General features: G+C 37.6%; 1 protein-coding gene across 7 annotated transcripts in view; it reads right to left on the reverse strand.

Annotated features, from left to right (window-relative positions):
* The window catches only part of MTMR2 (myotubularin related protein 2), a 108,341-nt gene that overhangs the window by 49,789 nt on the left and 40,840 nt on the right, over positions 1-17,712 (reverse strand). The window contains exon 1 of one of the 7 annotated variants that reach the window (XM_067750761.1): positions 6,043-6,064. The exons of the other annotated variants lie outside the window; for them this stretch is intronic. The gene's annotated coding sequence lies outside the window, so the exon portion shown is untranslated. Of the gene's footprint in view, positions 1-6,042; positions 6,065-17,712 lie in introns of those variants that run through there. 7 annotated transcript variants of the gene reach the window in all.

Raw genomic sequence — 17,712 nt, forward strand, 5'->3', positions numbered from 1 at the left:
ACAAGTACACAAAGCAGGGCCAAGGGCAATCCAGACCCTTTGTTTACTGGCAAATACTGATTCTGAACCAATCTATCCTTAATGAAACAGAAGAGAAAAAAAAAAATCGGGCCTAAAAAAAGATTGTTTGACAAGAAAAAGGTAGTATCAGCCTGAAGCTCAAAAAAAGAGCAGTTCTCTGAAAATATTCCTATAAGCATTAGTAGAAACAATGTATAAACTATATGGCATACCCAAAAGAAAACCAGCCTATCCCCTAGGAAACAGGAATAGAAAGGAGAGACTGAAACTAAGAGAAATGGGTAAAATAAGGAATTACTACAAAAAAATTTAAATGTAACAGCAGAAGTAAAATCTGTGCTGGAGTTAATAAAGAACTGAATGGATTATTCAGAAGACAGCATTTATGTACAGGGCAAACGTGAAAAACCCTCTAATAATTTGTAGAAAAGAACAGACATAAAAATCATGAGAGAAGATGATAATCAATAAAAGAATTCTATTCCCTAAAGGAAAAAATTAAAACAGGATAGAAGCAACAATCCAATATGTAATTGAAGAACATGCTTTTGAAATGAGTAAAGATTTTCTAAGTTTGCTGATCGAAATAGTTTATCATGTTCCACATAAAAATCAGTGAACAGACATATATGGGTGTATCTCAGCAAAAATTTTTGAACTGTAATTAAAAGACAAACTGTGAAAATATAGACAAAAATGTTTAGAAAGAGAAAGAATTTACATACAAAAGCAAAATCAGGCTACCTTCAAGTTTCTCTGTAAAACCATATTCTAGAAGACAATAAGAAAATGTTATCAGATTCTTGAAGGAAAATGTTGTGACCTCTCTAATGTGGAAGTCATTCTCAGATATGCCAAGTCAACAAAAATGTAACCCACATGTCCTGCTTTTGAAAAAAGAAAAAAATTACCCAAGGCAGTAATTAAGGTGAAAAAGGGGAATGAAGATTAAAACTTATATGTAAGAAATTTGTGGTACCCAGTGAAGACAAGTTTTTTATATTCTAACTGCCTTCCAGCCAAAAAACAGAAAAGAAAACCCATTTGGTGGCAGTAGCCACCATACTAACCTCTCTGAGTCTTAGTTTCATCATTTATATTATTACGGTAATATTAATATCCACCTTACAGGCTTGTGAATATGAAATGAGATAGCTGCATCATAAAGGGATTTGCAAGATGCTGTTAGAATATAAGAAATACTTATTATTCACTTAAGAGAAGCATCAACATAAATTTGCACTGTCTCTTCTCACAATGGCTTATTCACATGGTGCTTTATTCCTCTGCTCTAAAATACGCCGGGATTAATATTTGAGACAGCATGTCATAAAGGTAACCATATATCTCTCTAACTCTTGACCTACTAACTTCTAGACTTAGCTACAGAATAGCAAGCATCTTACTATTCTAAAGAAAGCAGCAAGAGAAGTGATGCTAGCTCCATGGTAGCATAAGGCATCCCTCATTTTCATTGTCCTTTAACATCTAAAATTTGGTATCTATCCATGAACAAAAGTGTCCCCATGGGAGCTATGGAATCCAGCACCATATGCCGAGGGACCTAGAAGGAGTCTCCCCCACCACTGCATCGTGTAAAAAGCAGACAGAACCTGATACAGGCTGTAGAACCAGCAGGAGCCTGTGAACTGACTCCAACCCCTCTTAACTGCGGTACCTGGAAAACAATGACATGAGCAAATACCCACAGATGAGAAAGGCTTTATGGAAGTTCAGGTTTCTAAAGAAGTTCCAGCACTCCAGTGGGAACAACAACAAAAAAATAACAAGTTTGGACCCATTAGGGTAAGAGGACCTTTGCCAGTATCACCCCTCCCCCCAAGGTGGCACAGCCTGGAGAAAAAGGTTTGGAATCCCTCTGGGGACAAGGGAAAACAGTGAGTGAGCACACAGCTTTCCCAGCTGTGGGGACACTGCTAAAGAAACCCACCTCTCTCCCACAGCCTCAGAGTATTATTAAAGCAAGAGCTCTGTGACTGGGGGAAGGGAGGAGTTCAGGGAAGAGGCAGGTAAGAATACCAGAGGGCATTAAATGGATGTGGTTCTCTGCATTCTAGACTCCAGGAGGAAGGCCACCATGAGTCACTGGAAAAACTTCATCCAAAGATCCCCTAATCTGACCCACCAGAACTCCCAATTCCCCAAAGGCCACATCCAGACCATCCCCACTCTGCAGCCAGCTCCTTGTTCACATTTCCAAGGGCAACAACAGTGAGAGTACGCTCAGGTAGACAGGGAGTGTACATAGAAAACAAGCCAGGGTCTATGGGAAAGAGAGAAACCACAATCTTGAGCTGTAGCACCACCCTCTGGAAAATGAAAGAGAGATTAATCAACAGCCAGCCTGGGTCACAGTAAGATTTAAAGACATACAAGCTTAACAGTTCTGCCACCAGAGGGAGCAAGAAGTGTGGAGCTGATGTACCCATACAAGGTCACAGAAAGCCCCAGAACACGTAGGATCAACAAAAAGTATCTCTCAGCTAGTAAAGATTGGAGGAAGCAACTTACTTCAAATGCCAAAACAGCAATGTAAAACTACAAGGAACATGAAGAATAAAGGAACTGTGACATTACCAAAAGATCATAATTATCCCCCAGTAACTGAAGGCAAAGACACAGAGATCTGTGATTTATCCAGTAAAGAATTCAAAATAGACATTTGAGGAAACTCAAAGACCTACAAGAAAATAAAGAGACAATTTAACAAAATCTGGAAAACAATACATGATCAAAATGAGAAATAAACAGAGACAGAAATCATTAAAAGAACCAAACATGAATTCTGGAGCTGAGAATTCAATGAATGAAATGAAGAATGCAAAAGAAAGCATCAACAACAGAACAGAACAGTCAGAAGATAAGAATCCATGAGTTAGAGGATAGGAACTTTGAAATAACCCAGTCAGAGGAGAACAAAAAAGAAAGAATGAAAAAGAATAGAGAGGGCCTACATGATCTATGGAACACTATCAAAAGAATCAATAGCAGAATCATTGGAGTTCCAGAAGGAGAAGAGAAAAGAAAGGGGGAATAAAGCTTATTAAAAAAAAATAATGGCTCTAAACTTCCCAAACCTGGGGAGAACGTTGGACACTGAAGTTCATAAAGCTAATAGATCCCCCATTGTTTCAATTCAAAATTATTTTCTCCAAGACACATTATACTCAAACTGTCAAAAATCAAAGACAGGGCTTCCCCTGGTAGCGCAGTGGTTGAGAGTCCGCCTGTTGATGCAGGGGACACGGGTTCGTGCCCCGGTCCGGGAAGATCCCACATGCCGCAGAGCGGCTGGGCCCGTGAGCCATGGCTGCTGAGCCTGCACGTCTGGAGCCTGTGCTCCACAACGGGAGGGGTCACAACAGTGAGAGGGCCGCATACCGCAAAAAAAAAAAAAAAAAAAAAAAAAAATCAAAGACAAAGAGAAAATCCTAAGAGCCGTAAGATAAAGATTGTAAACTACAAAGGAACCCCCATTAGGCTATCAGCAGATTTCTGAGCAGAAACGTTTCAGGCCAGGAGAGAGTGGAACGAATGATATATTCAAAGTGCTGAAAGGAAAAAATTGCCAGCTAAGAATACTCTATCCAACAAAGGTATCCTTCAGAAATGAAGACATTTCCAGATGAATAAAAGCTAGATCAGCCATATAAAATTATCACCACTAGATCTACCTTACAAAAAATGCTGAAAGGAATTCTTCAAGCTGAAATGAAAAGACACTAATAGTAACATGAAAATATACAATTCACTGATAAAGGTAAATATACAGCGAGGTTCAGAAAATTCTAATTCTGTAACAGGATGGTGTGTTGACCACATAACTTTCAACATTATATAGTTTAAAGGAAAAGACTATTAAAAATAACTAGAGTCAGTATAATTTCTTCATGAATACACAATATAAAAAGAGGTAAATTTTAACACTAAAAACATAGAAAGTTCAAAGCAATCCCTATCAAAATTCCACTGGCATTTTTCAACAGAAATACAAAAAAAAACACTAAAATTTGTATGAAACCACAAAAGATCTTGAATAGCCAAAGAAATCTTGAGAAAGAACACAGCTGGAGGCATACTTCCTGATTTCAAACTATATTACAAAGCTATAGTAGTCAAACAGGGTGGTGCTGGCATTAAAAATACACATAGATCAATGGAACAGAATAGAGAGCACAGAAATAAACCCACTCATCTATGGTCAATTAATTTACAACAAAATTGTCAAGAATATGTAATGGGGAAAGGACAGTCTCTTTAACAAATAGTGCTGGGAAAACTGGACAGCCAAATGCAAAAGAGTGAAAATAGACTCCTATCTTACACCATACACAAGAATCAACTCAAAAGGAATTAAAGACTTGAATGTAAGACCTGAAAGCATAAAATTCCTAGAAGAAAATATAAAGGATAAGCTCCTTGACATCAGTCTTGGCAATGATTTTTTGGATTTGACACCAAAAGCAAAGGCAAAAAAAGCAAAAATAAACAAGTGGGACTATATCAAACTAAAAAGCTTCTGCACAACGAAGGAAACCATCAACAACAAAAAAAGACAACCTACCAAATGGGAGAAAATATTTGCAAATCATGTATCTGATAAGGGGTTAATATTGAATATACAGAGAATTGATACAACTCAATAGTGTGTTTGGAAATGTTTATAATAAAATATGGGGGGAGTGGGGAGAGTAAGGATTTTAAACTTGACCAGTCATGTTAAGGAAAACCACTGCAGGTTTCTGATAGAGGTAAACGGCATGGTCATAAAGGTGCACAAAACTGTATATGATAAAGATGAAAGGATAATAATCTAGGACAGAAATATCAAAATCCTGGATTAGTCTGTGGTAGGAGAAATAAAGACGCATATGAAATAGCTTGTTGGAAGAAGTGATCAAATTTGACCCTAGGTTTATAAAAAAAAAATACAAGCAATTATTGAGTAATACAGGCTGCTTTTTACTTGAAGAGAACTGCATTTCAGATATGTCAGTAACGAAAAAAGAAATGCAGATTAAACAAAGAAAGGAGTTAAGGTCAAAACAAGAGGTCAACTCAGAAACACCAGGGTCCTACCTTCCTAAAATGAGAGTACAGAAACTAAGACAGCAAAGCCAGACAGATTCATTAAGTTTGTCAGCATTCACATGGAACTGTCTTCAGCAGAGAAAAAGTTATATAACCCTCAGATATGAGAGGAAGAGAGAAATTCCCCCCAGAAGAAACCCCCTGGAATACATAAAACACTTTCTCATACTGGACCAAAGTCACGTTACTAAGTGGCTATCCATTCTGTTACTATCAGATGCATTAGATGCTGGCCTGCCTCAAGAGCTCTGGCTATATCAATAGATAAGATTATATAAAATCTGCTCTTTACTAGCACCTAATACAATATTTAATCCTTTTCTTAACTATCAAGAAAAGTGTACTGATCACATTAAAATCTTACTGGTGGAAAAAAACACACAGATTGAAATGTATAATTTTTTATTCCTAAAACATAATTCAGTTTTGCTCTCTCCCAACCATGTTTTTTTTCCCCCCATTTTCTTCCATGCCCTCTTTATCAAACTATTTTTGAAATGCTCAGTAACTTTCCATGCAACTCTAACCTACCTCCCCTTCTCTCCTTCTCTCTGATCAGGAAATTACTGTAAAGGAAATTCAGAAACCTTGTCTATAATGATGATCTGGAAGTTGGCAAGTTTATGGGTCAGTTTTCACATGGAATGTCAGATGACAGAAAGATAGGAAAGAATTTTTCTGAAATTTGCAAAACACTAAATTATAATCACCTGAAAGGGAAAAATGAGTCTGTAGAAGTTATACACTATCTCTCACAGCTTCTTTATGTACTATAACTGTGAAGAAAAAAATGAACTTACTCTTCATTGGATAATTCTATTAAAGAAAATTATTTTACATCAATTTCACTTTATTCTATTTTTATACTTCACTGACAAACCACAAAGTATGCAAATGAATCATACAAACCAAACTCTGAAGAGGCACAGACTGGCGTCTGGGATGGATCTTACTGGTTACATATTTGAAAGTACATCCAAATTCAAGCACAAGGAAGCCCGTTCTTTTTATAACACTGCCAAGGACACTGGTTTTCAGCTGAAACCACAATTAGTAAGATATGGATAATATTACATCACCATCAATGATTGAACAACAACAAAAAAGGGGCGAGTATCTACAGAGGAACATTCTGGAAAGCATCACTTCATGCTATGGGTTGAACTGTGCCCCTCAATAAACACAGTTTGAGGTACTAACTGACAGCACCTTGGAACATGACCTTATTTGGAAACAGAGTCAATGCAGATGTAATTAGTTAAACGAGGATATACTGGATAGGGTGGACCCCTAATCCAATATGACTGTTGTCCATATAAGAAGACATCCCTAGAAGACACAGAGATACCAGGATAAAGCCATATGAAGATGGAGGCAGAGACTGGAGTGATGGATCTACAAGGCAAGGAACACCAAGGATCGTTGGTCCTCCCCGGCAGCAAGAAAAGAGGTATCAAACAGATTCTTCCTCTGAACCCTCAGAAGTAACCAACCCTCTCAACACCTTGATTTTAGATTGTGAGAAAGAAACAAAAATCACTGTTTTTCAATCCTCTACTCTCAACACTTCTGACACCAGATGTGTGTTTTTTCCCACACCAAGTAATTCTCCAATTCTCAGCGAATACCAACTGGGTGCCCTATAATTCAGTTACTACACTATCACCCATGGTTAGTGCAGACTTCACACTGTAAGGGCTTAGTCCCACAAGACTGCCCCCTACTTCAAGCACTAATCTCAAGTCCCAGGTTGCCAACTGTACTTCTGACCAATCGTTCATAAATCAAGGGTTCCCACAACCCCTCCTTGGGTTCAATAATTTGCTAAAATGGTTCACAAAACTCAGGGAAACACCTTACCTACATTCGCCAGTTTATTATGAAGGACAGAACTCAGAAACAACCAGATGGAAGACCTACATATGGCAAGGAATGGGGTATGAGGCTGTGTGGAATTTCCATGCCCTGTCTGGGCATATTACTCTCCCAGAACCTCAAAGTGTTCACCAGTCTGGAAGCTCTTTAAACCCCTTCAGTAAGGGTATTTTTATGGATAAGGGTATTTTTATGGAGGCTTCATTACTTAGACATGATTGATTGAATTACTGGCCATTAGTGATTAACTAAACCTCCAGCCCCTCTCCCCTCCCCAGAGATGGGAGGGGGCTGAAAGGTCCAAACCTAATCAAAGGTGGATTCTCCTGACAACCAGGCCCCATCCTTAGAGGCTTTCCAAAAGTCATTCATTAATATAAACTCAGGTGTGATCCAAAGGGGTGTGTTATGAATAACAAAAGATGCTTTTACTTTTATCACTCTGGAAACAGAGACAAAAAATTATAACAAAAGATGCTCCTATGGCTCTTATCACTTAGAAAATGACAAAAGTTTTAGGAGCTGTGACCAAGATTTAAGGATGAAGATCTATATCTATATATATATATATATTTATTACATACTCCAGAACTGTGAGAGAATAAATTTTTGTTGTTTTAAGCCACTCAGTTTGTATATTCTGTTACAGCAGCCCTAGGAATAACACACCTAATATCAAGAAAAATTTTCAAGTTTAAATCTTAAAATGCAAGGTGTTCATAACTGCCAAAACTTGGAAGCAACAGAAAAGTCCTTCAGTGAGTGAATGGATAAACAAACTGTGGTACATCAATACAAAGGAATATTATTTAGTGATAAGAAGAAATGAGCTATCAAGCCACAAAAAGATATGGAGGAATCTCAAGGGCATACTGCTAAGTAAAAGAAGCCAATCTGGCTATGTATTAGATGATTCCAACTATATGACATTCTGGAAAAGCAAAACTATGGAGACAGTAAAAAGATCAGTGGTAGTCAGGGGTTCAGGGAGAAGCGGGGGAGACAAATAGGTGGATTAAAGAGTGCTTTTAGGGTAGTTAAACTACTTTGTATGATACAGTAATGGTGGAAACATGTCATTATACATTTGTCAAAACCCATAGAATGTACCACACAAAGACTGAACCCTAATGTAAACTACAGATTTTAATTAATATTATTATGTGTCAATATTGGTTCATCAATTATAACAAATGCACCACACTAATATGTAAATAGGATGTAAATAGGAGAAACTGTGGAGGTTGAGGAGGGGAATAACATAGGGCTGCAGGGCTTCCCTGGTGGCACAGTGGTTGAGACTCCTGCTGATGCAGGGGAAACGGGTTCGTGGCCCGGTCCAGGAAGATCCCACATGCTGCGGAGCGGCTGGGCCCATGAGCCATGGCCGCTGAGCCTGCGCATCTGGAGCCTGTGCTCTGCAACGGGAGAGGCCACAACAGTGAGAGGCCCGTATACCGCAAAAAAAAAAAAAAACATAGGGCTGCAACTATTTAAAAAAAAATAACTTAGGACATTAAAATAACCACAATAACAACTACCATTGGGACTTCCCTGGTGGCGCAGTGGTTAAGAATCCGCCTGCCAATTCAGGGGACACGGGTTCAAGCCCTGGGCCGGGAAGATCCCACATACCGCAGAGCAACTAAGCCCACGTGCCACAACTACTGAGCCTGCGCTCTGCTCTAGAGCCCACAAGCCACAACTACTGAGCCCACGTGCCACAACTACTGAAGCCAGGGCACCTAGAGCCCATGCTCCACAACAAGAGAAGCCACCACAATAAGAAGCCCACGCGCCGCAACTAGAGAAAGCCCGCGCGCAGCAACGAAGACCCAACGCAGCCAAAAATAAATAAATTTTAAAAATTAAAAAAAAAAAACTACCATCTATGACCAATATCATTTCATAAAAGAAAGGAGACTTTTAAAACCAAAAGGTTAGAATGATATAATCCTGTGATAAAGAACACTTCTTCCCAGTAAAGGATGGCTTATATCAATTTCTGCCAAAAACAAACAGAAGTAGATAGGTAGGTAGATAAAATATTATCTCATTACTTTCATTTTACCTCATACACAGAAGACATCATCATGACCTGACCTGGTTAATGCACTGCTTTTAGAAGATCATTACTCATTTACTGCTTATAATACCTTGAAAGAGAAGTAGTGGTTTTATTCCCATTTCTAAATGGGGTAATTGACCCTTAAAGAAGTTAAGCAACTTTTCCAAGGTGACATATACCTCACAACAGCAGATGAACTTGAACAGATGTATGACTGAACTAAGACTATGACCATGACATAATAGCATCCTACTGTAACTGTATAGCAAGCAAGTGATACGATGGATCAGAGGCTGAGAAAGAGATCACAACCAGAGGTAAAGATATGGGAGTCATCCATAAAGTGACGATAGCTGAAGTTATGAGAAAGAAAGAGCATAAGGAAGACAGGAGTAGGGAGTTAGGGGGTGAGCAAGTGATGAAGGACATATTACGGTCACCTTGTTTAGCTGAGGAGAGAGGAACAGCAAGTACACAAAGGAGGGGCAGTCCGATAGAAAAGAAGTGAACCCATAAATTGTCACCAGGTTTGAAACGTAGAGTCATCATCTTTGACTCCTCTCTCCCCCAATCTGCAATACTCAGGCAGCTTAAACACATTACGTCCACATAAATATTTTTTCAAACCTGTCCTTTACTCTGCATTGTCATTACTCTAGTGCATGCCCTTTATCAATTTTTACTTGGAATTGTACAAACCGCCTCCAAACATATCTCCCTGTTTTCATTCTACCTGCCTCTAATTAATACCCCTCTTTATGTATCCGCAGCTTCTTCTAGACCTCCCCCAACAATTCCCAGCAAATGGAAACTTAAACACACTCTTCTGTCCTGAATTTTTTAATCTATCTTGAACATATTTTCATATCCACATATGAAAATCCATTTTTTCTTTCCAAATACTACGTAGTATACAATTGTAAACACAAAATTTATTTAACCATCCCCCTAAGCAAAAAACATTTCTATTGTTTCCAGACTTTTGTCATTACAAATTTGAGAATCAGCTTGTGAAGTCTTAACCATATTATTTACAAAATAAGCAAGAATTAAAATCTGAACAATATTGAGCCTTTCTATCAAAAAAACAAAGTATGACTTTCCATTTATTTAAGTATTCTTTTATATTACTCAGCAGAGTTTTAAAGTTTCTTCATATAGTTTCTTCCTATATCTTAAGTTTATTCCTGGATATTTTATATTTTTAATTGTTATTATAAATAGGACCTTTCCCTTCCTGATATTTATAAGTATTTTTATAATAGAAAGCTGTTGATCCTTACATATCAATTTTGGCTTTTAGTATGCCTTGTAATGTTTTGCTGAAAGTTGGACATGATGCACCACGTAAAAAGAACTGAGATAAACAGGTCCCTAATGATGTCATAGTGAGGTGAGGAGGTGGGAGGGGAAATGTTCTATAGTCCTATGACTGAATCCCATAGTCCTCTGTCTTTTAGTGAGCTTGTGCCCCTGCAGTGTGATGTTTACAAGTGCTTCTTTGTCCCTCCACCCCTCCCACCCCCAGACAGGACAGGTTGGCTAGAGGGTGCTAAAGTCTGTATTTCTCTTCTCCCATGGGGAAGGTTAGAGGAGGCTGGAATTGGGTATTTCCCTTCCCCCAGGTCAGTTAGGCTCTCATAAAGCCCGTAGGCTGGGCTAGTAAAATAGTTTCTTTTGAGGGCAGGCCTTGTTAAGAAGAATAGAATGTTCTGGACATTTTCAAAATAGCTGCTTTTCCCCTCCCTCTGCCAGAAGCAAGAGAGGTTTTTCTCAGTCTTCACTGTGAGAACCTGGTAGGGCTCCTATAGGTAAAACTCACAAAACTATGAAGGCCCACCCTAAGACTGGGACCCCCTTGAGTATTTAACTCTCAGTCTTGTCCACGCTGATCCGCCAGCAATTTGTCAATTACAGTTTAAGTTGTCCTGCCCCTTACTGGTTCCAGAGACAGTTTCTGCTGACGGGTTTCTGTTCTGCCTGTCTCTCTAATTTGGGAGACAGCCATTTGTCCTGTGATCTCAATTCTCTGATGGATCTAAGAAGAGTTAAATTTCAACTTTTTGGCTTTTTACTTGTTTGTTAGGACAGATGACTTCCAAGCTTCTTTTTGTAAGCAGTCACCTGATTAGTCTTTTGTTTCTAATAATTTTCATTTGATTTTCTTAACTTCCAGGTAAAAAGAATGCTCCTTTTCAGTAATATGTCTCCAATGTACAGTTGTCCCTTGGTATCCACAAGGGATTGGTTCCAGGACCCCCACTGGATACCAAAATCTGAGGATCCTCAAGGCCCTTTTATAAAATGGCGTAATATTTGCATATAACTTACGCAAATTCTCCCACATACTTTAAATCAATTCTACACTACTGAAAAAAATTCTAATAAAATGTAAGTGCTATGTAAATAGTTGCCGGTGAATGGCAAATTCAAGTTTTGTTTTTTGAAAATTCTGGAATTTATTTCCCCAAATATTTTCAATCCGCAGTTAGTTGAATCTGCTGATAAGGAACCTGTGGATTCAGGGGGCAGACTATATTTCTCTAATCTAACTGCATCAGACATTACTTATAAAGACTGCTAAATAACACAGGCATGATAGTAGGTACCCTGTCTTGTTCTTTAATGGGACTACTTCTAATGTTTTAATATTAGGCACAATGCTTAAGAAGTATTTACCTATTCCCTTCTAATTAGAAGTTCTAAAAACCTGAAACAGGTTAAATTTGGTCAAATACTCTTTATTAAATGTCTTTTCTGCATATATAAAGATAATTATGTGGAACCCTCTCTGTCTTGTAAAGGAAGTTATATCAGCAGCACTTTTACTATGCTTAGCTTTGAAGTGTGAAACATTCTCTACTCCAGCATCAGGATCATGTTAATAAGTGTTCTACCTAATTAAATATACTTTAGGCACAAACACTTTCTTTATCTCCTTACTGTCAACTGAATATAGTCACTATTATTCCTGTTGCATCACGACTATATTAAATATACTTTTATGTTTATCAATTTTTCCATACATTCTAATTTTTTAATAATCTCTATATATGTTTCTATTATAATTATTTGGCTCTTTTTACTAAAACTCTTAACAGAGTTAATTCAGAGCTTTTATTCTTTTAAGCCTTAAAGGGGTTAATAATACCTGCAATATAATCTGCAAATCACATCAAAATAATTACAAACCCAATAAACATGCTATAGACTACTCAACAGTATAGCATCTAAGACCCTACTTACTATAGCTTAGCCAACTGCTAACATCATGAACTTGTGGTGAGTAGAGTTGAAGAGATTTTACCCTGATACCCAATCTTGTAACTGTAAAAGTTCTACGTAAAACTTTTAAGGAAGATTCTTTTGTGTACCAAATACTAAGAGTAATGGTGACAGTAGTAGAGGCACTGGTGATTTTTATTTTTTCCTTAATCCTATTTCTATTTCCCACAAATTAGTACACTGTATTACTTTTATAATAAAAAAAAACTCTCAAGGTTATTATAAAAGATACAAAATTTTACAAATATGAGTCAGGTAATTTTTGAGAGAAAAGTTTCAGTAAAATGGAAATCATGAGGGTGTGGTCTGAAGTCATTTCTCTGTTAAGCATGGAAATGAGACAACTGTGAACATTTCCAAGTGTGATGAAGGAATTGAATTAGTGACTGTCTCTCTTCCAAATTTTCCTCATATAATTTCTTCAAAGCTTTTTCAACATTGTTCCCTCTCTGATTTTTATCTAAATATCTCCCATCAGAAAAAAAAAGATCATAATGAGCTAGAAGGGTCAGAGATGGGACTGAGTCTATGATAAACGGGCTGACCATGATTTGTTTCACTGAAGAAGAGAAGTACATTCCAGATGTGTGAGTGAGTGATCATGAATGGAAGTGTGAATGAGCACATATTGTGTAAGGGACTAAAAGAAGAATCCCTATCTATCGGGGTGGGATTACACTTGGGGACAGTTAGAGATACAGTGTGATAGTTGTGATGGGATCAAACACACAGAACCCTGAACACAAGGCTTAGAAGTCTGAACTCACTACTGTAAGAAACGGGGATCCCCTTGAAGAATTTTTAAACAGTGTATCACATATGGAAGTGACGTCAGAGGAAGATTAGCCTTATGGTAGTGCATTAGCTGCATCAGACAAAGACAAGCCTATCAGATATAAGAACTAGGGGACTGTTAACAATGGAAAGTAAAGGGGAAATGAGCATTTTTCAAAAGATATGACATTCTGCTAAAAGAGAAAGTAACTTTGTATTTCTCATTCTCTTCAACTGATTAGTCAAAACACTTTTCCTGGGTACCTTCCACATTCTAAATATGGAGTTCTAAGGATACAAGACAGGACAACAGATATATCTTATCTGTATATATCTTATAGTATATTCTCTTTTTCTTTCCAGAACATTTATTTTTCTTTAAATTCTTGTTTTTGTAAATGCCCTCCAAGTTTTTTCTTTAAGTATGTTTAAATGTAGTAGTACTTTATTTACTTATAATGTAAACTGCTTTAGAATGTTCTGCCCTTTCTGCTCCCAAGGTATACCTTTGTCATAGTACCTAACATATAATAATCATGGATTTGCTACCTCCTTTTCCACTATACATATAGATTTTTCTTAAGTCTTCTGTATATACAATCATTCATAAATAATAAAACTTTTGTTTCTTCCTTTCATTTCTTACATTATTTATTCTTTTCCTATTTTACTGGCTAGGACTCCTAGCATAATGTTGAATAAAAGTGGTGATAGAAATCATCATCAGGTTTCTAAGTTTAAAGGAAATGCTTCTAACATCTTCCCATTAAGTATGAGGCTTACTGTGGAGTTTTGGTGAATATCCTTTATTTTGCTAAGATGTTCTTTTCAATTCCTAGGCTCTCAAGAGTTGATGTTGGTATGAGGGGTGGTGGTATTAATCATAATAAGTGCTAACTTCAATCAGTTTTGCTCTGGCTATTTAAATAACTATGTATAATAGACACTGTTCTCTGTTTACCTAACATCTGCTCTATGAGCCTTAAACTCATTCCAACTAGATTTGCATACTTACAGAATATGTCAATATTACATTCATGTACACACTCTAGATAAGAAATAATCCAATTATCTCTGACCTTTGGTTCATAAAGAAATATGAACAATATAACACAAATTTTGAAAGGACAATCACACTTGCTTGATTTAAGCCCATTAAATATTTCAAGGGCAGATGGTTAAGAACAAAACCCAAAATATTATTAACATTTATCTCATATATATTTATGTATACATAAACTATATAAATATATATATATATATATATATATTTTCTGAGATCAAATAGGCCTTCTAAAATAGAGATAAAAAACAAAGAATAGGGGCTTCCCTGGTGGCGCAGTGGTTGAGAGTCTGCCTGCCGATGCAGGGGACATGGGTTCGTGCCCCGGTCCGGGAAGATCCCACATGCCGCAGAGCGGCTGGGCCCATGAGCCATGGCCGTTGAGCCTGCGCGTCCGGAGCCTGTGCTCCGCAACAGGAGAGGCCACAACAGTGAGAAGCCCACATACCACAAAAAAAAAAAAAAAAAAAAAAATACGATTTCATTTTAATATTTGATTTTGAATTGTAGACAAACATCCGTGTAAGTGCCATATCACAGGCATCAACAAAGGAAAGGGGGTACTGCGTAGCCTGACTTTTACCTTATCTTTTAATCACCACCATTTAAGGAACATACTTCGCTTAAAGCCCAATGCTATACTAATTACTATTTATACTATTAAATAGTATAAATACTAATTAAAATTTATACTATTTATAAATAAATAGAGTTGTGCATTTGAATTTTAAAATCCTGTATTTCATGGGATTTTAGTCTTCAGTGAGCAAATAAATCAACCAAACACAAATTCCCTAGGTTCTTAATTCTACTGTCAAACTTTAAAAATATGTTCTTATTAAAGAAAGTCTGATTTAAAAATTGCAAATTTATTTTAAAGTAATTTATTAAAAATTCTATATGAAAGGATTTTAAGTTTTTTAAATGAAATTAAATAGGCTGCACTACCAAGTGAAGAACAAATGAAGCAAAGAGAAAACCCTAATGTTACTGAGGATTCAATTTATCAAGCCTAAGTTTGTGCTCAACTTTTTAGAAATACATCTACTGGATTAAATCTGTATATGACTTTTTCCACAACAAACAAGGCTCACAGGGTGAAAAAGTACCACAAATAGAATTCCACCTGAGTAAATATAAGTTCAAGATATCTAGAAAAGTCCACTACCCCCACTGATTTTCCATTCTGCTTTACTGATGTAGGAGCAAAGAATCTTGCTTGACTAAGAAATTCATAACAGAAGCTTTCACAGCTGTTACTCCACTACAACACTAACCTTTCAGGAAAGTGTCACTTCATGGTGCCTGCAGCAGAAAACCTATACAATTCAATTTAATATTTTTAATGAAGCAGGATTAGCTTTTCAATGCATTATGTTCTTTACACTTCTATTTAAAAGTTGTTACTGGGGCTTCCCTGGTGGCGCAGTGGTTGAGAGTCCGCACTGCCGATGCAGGGGACACGGGTTCGTGCCCCGGTCCGGGAAAATCCCACAATGCCGCGGAGTGGCTGGACCCGTGAGCCATGGCCGCTGAGCCTGCGTGTCCGGAGCCTGTGCTCCACAACGGGAGAGGCCACAACAGTGAGAGGCCCGCGTACCGCAAAAAAAAAAAAAAAAAAAAAGTTGTTACTAACAGAGCTTCTAAAATGTTGAGGCTCAGGGCAGAGATAAACATGAGGCTATGTGGAGAACTCAAAGCCTAGAGGTTAACCAACTTCAAATCGTCTGTGAATGATGATGTTCAAACTACCATACCAAGCCCCTCATCTCATAAATAGAGCCAAACCATGGTCAAAGAACAACATAGCTGTCTGCAGTTAGTTGCACCTATAATTTACTAGAACACTACCATTTTATAGCCACTAAAGGTATACATAATAAAAGCCAAATATCATCAACTAACAAAATTGAGAAGGGGGAGAGATCAGATATTATTAGAAAAACCATCTTTTATGATTAATTAGAAAAGCAATTCTCACTTATTAAGGGATATTGAAAACTGCTATTTCTACCTCAAAAATGTGTTAAAGTTACTCTTTTTAATTAAGAAAATTGCACTTCACATTTGAAAAAACTTAGCAACAAAATCATGGGAGAATAGTCTCTCTGGATAATGTGCTGTACAGGAATATGACCAATCTGAGACCACATATCAATACAAGGGCAACACCCAGCTGTGTGCCTTTAAGCACATGATTTAATTCAGCTCTTCTGAATATCAGGTTGCTCTTTGTCAAACGGGGTAGTGATATCTGTCTCACAGGATTGTTGTGAAAGTTAAATGAGATAAGGCGTGTATAAATATTTATCCAGGTAGCACACTACACTTTTTTCAATTATTAGAAGTATGTTTTTCCTCCACCCTACACATACGTTTGAAATCAGGCTGCATTTTTAAAATGATATTAAATGTTACTCCTTCATTTCCCTTCCACAACTGAAAAAAAGACTGTGATTAAGGTAAAGATTATATCTAATAATCAAGGATATCTTTTAAAATGAGGAAACAGGAAAACAGTCAGCCTAAGCATATTAGTTTTTTCTTTTTTCTCTGTCCTTTCAGGCACTCTACTGTGGAAAGTACGGTTAACCTTTGGCTGCCCAAAACCATCTTCTCCTTAATTTAACATTTAACAATTGTCTCTTCATTTGTCTATTAAAAATTATCTGAGTTGGGCTTCCCTGGTGGCGCAGTAGTTGAGAGTCCACCTGCCGATGCAGAGGACACGGGTTCGTGCCCCGGTCCGGGAGGATCCCACGTGCAGCGGAGCGGCTGCGCCCGTGAGCCACGGCCGCTGAGCCTGCACATCCGGGGCCTGCGCTCCTCAACGGGAGAGGCCACAACAGTGAGAGGCCCGCGTACCGCAAAAAAAAAAAAAAAAATTATCTGAGGGCCCCACGAAGTTGTGAAAGATGCTGAATTGACAAGGCACTAATGGGGACAATTCCTGAAGTCATGGACCTGATGTATAAATTTAACAGATTCCCTTAGTATCCTAGTGCTAAGAGAGTCAATAATTCAGGACATTTTTGTGTCTAATGTAAAACCTGAAGGGACAACAGCATAAAATAAGACTACTCCAAACAAACTTACATATATGATCACCAGACTCATTATCTCCAAATAGGATGTATGCAAATGATCTTTTGCTTCAGGAGAATAAAAGTACTTTGTTACCTTTTTTGGGGAAAGGAGGGAGGGAGAGAGGAAGGAAGGAAGGGAGGGAGCACATAGTGCCCAGATCTTGGTTTCTAATACCATTCTCCAATAAAAGAAATCTGGCTCCCTGAGAAATGGATGATGATTCTAGGACTGGGGCAGGAAGTATCAAGATGAGCTTGGAGTATCTTGCAGTGACAGAAAGTAAGGAAGAACTGATAAACAAACAACAAACAAAACAATCAACAACAACAGCAAAACACCATAATGATGGGAGTATGTCAAAGGGACACAAGATCTGACTGAAAGAAATCCCAATCTGGAGCTGGAACAATTTGAGCAACAAAGTAGT

This window comes from Pseudorca crassidens, chromosome 9 (assembly GCF_039906515.1).
Source record: "Pseudorca crassidens isolate mPseCra1 chromosome 9, mPseCra1.hap1, whole genome shotgun sequence".
NCBI classification, from domain to species: Eukaryota; Metazoa; Chordata; class Mammalia; order Artiodactyla; family Delphinidae; genus Pseudorca; species Pseudorca crassidens.